Genomic DNA, 1,940 nt, shown 5'->3' on the forward strand with positions numbered 1-1,940 from the left:
ATCTTGGTTCTATTTTCAAGTCAATAGTACAGGGAACTGAGGATTCAGAACATGCAGCAGAGGAATTACACAGAAAAAGCTGGGCGTTCAAAACGCCCAGTGAAGAAGGACAGACTGGCGTTTAAACGCCAGCCAGGTTGCCTGGTTGGGCGTTTAACGCCCAAAAAGGTAGTGCATTGGGCGTTAAACGCCAGAATGTGCACCATTCTGGGCGTTTAACGCCAGGATGGCACAAGAGGGAAGATTCTGTTTTTAATTCAGATTTTTTTTCAAGTTTTCAAAGTTTTTCAAAATCAAATCTTTTTCAAATCATATCTTTTCAATCAAATCTTTTTCAAGATCAATTTCTTTCCTTTTTCAAAGATACTTGCTAACAATCAATGATTTAATTGAACAATTCAAGTATGTTGCCTTTTCTGTTGAGACAGGTTTAATGTTTGAATCATATCTTTTCTTGTTAGGCAAGTCATTAATTTTTAAAATCAAATGTTTTTAAAATCATTTTCAAATCATATCTTTTCAATCATATCTTTTTAAAAAACCATAACTTTTCAATCAAATCTTTTTAATCACATCTTTTTCAAAATAGTTTTCAATCATATCTTTTTAAATTCTAATTTCAAAACCTTTTTCAAAAATTACTTGATTTCTTTCCCACTCCTGGTTTTCGAAAATCAATTAAAGTTTTTCAAAATGTTTTCAAAATCTTTCACTTAATTTTCGAAAATTTCTTCCTCTCTTCTCACATCCTTCTATTTATGGAGTACCACTCCTTCTCAATGCACAATTCGAACTCTATCTGATTAAGTTCGAATTCTTTTACCTCTTTCTTCTAATTTTCTTCTTCTCTGACACCTCAAGGAATCTCTATACTGTGACATAGAGGATTCCACATTTTCTTATTCTCTTCTCTTTCATATGAGCAGGAACAAGGACAAAAGCATTCTTGTTGAAGCTGACCCTGAACCTGAAAGGACCTTGAAGCGAAAGCTAAGAGAAGCTAAGGCACAACTCTCTGTAGAAGACCTAACAGAAATCTTCATAGAAGAAGACATGGCAGCCGAAAACAACAACAATGCAAACAATGCAAGGAAGGTGCTGGGTGACTTTACTGCACCTACTCCCGACTTCTATGGGAGAAGCATCTCTATCCCTGCCATTGGAGCAAACAACTTTGAGCTTAAGCCTCAATTAGTTTCTAATGCAACAGAATTGCAAGTTCCATGGACTTCCATTGGAAGATCCTCATCAGTTCTAGCTGAATTCTTGCAAATCTGTGACACTGTCAAGACTAATGGGTTGACCCTGAGGTCTACAGACTTATGCTATTCCCTTTTGCTGTAACAGACAGAGCTAGGACATGGTTGGACTCACAACCTAAAGAAAACCTGGACTCATGGGAAAAGCTAGTCAATGCCTTCTTGGCAAAGTTCTTTCCACCTCAAAAATTGAGTAAGCTTAGAGTGGAAGTCCAAACCTTTAGACAGAAGGATGGAGAATCCCTCTATGAAGCTTGGGAAAGATACAAACAATTGATCAGAAAATGTCCTTCTGACATGCTTTCTGAATGGAGCACCATAGGTATTTTCTATGATGGTCTCTCTGAACTATCCAAGATGTCTTTGGATAGCTCTGCTGGAGGATCTCTTCATCTGAAGAAGACACCTACAGAAGCTCAAGAACTAATTGAAATGGTTGCAAATAACCAATTCATGTACACTTCTGAAAGGAATCCTGTGAACAATGGGACAAATCAGAAGAAAGGAGTTCTTGAGATTGATACTCTGAATGCCATTCTGACTCAGAACAAGATATTGACTCAACAAGTCAATTTGATTTCTCAAAGTCTGTCTGGAATGCAAAATGCACCAACTAGTACTAAGGATGCTTCATCTGAAGAAGAAGCTTATGATCCTGAGAACCCTTCAATGGAAGAGGTG

General features: G+C 37.1%; 1 non-coding gene across 1 annotated transcript; it reads right to left on the reverse strand.

Annotated features, from left to right (window-relative positions):
• Positions 1-1,454: 1,454 nt before the first annotated feature.
• Positions 1,455-1,562, reverse strand: LOC130972340 (small nucleolar RNA R71). Its single transcript, XR_009083525.1, has one exon. It is a non-coding gene; the product is annotated as a small nucleolar RNA R71 (small nucleolar RNA).
• Positions 1,563-1,940: the final 378 nt, after the last annotated feature.

The sequence above is a fragment of the Arachis stenosperma genome, chromosome 3, assembly GCF_014773155.1.
Source record: "Arachis stenosperma cultivar V10309 chromosome 3, arast.V10309.gnm1.PFL2, whole genome shotgun sequence".
Classification (NCBI taxonomy): Eukaryota; Viridiplantae; Streptophyta; class Magnoliopsida; order Fabales; family Fabaceae; genus Arachis; species Arachis stenosperma.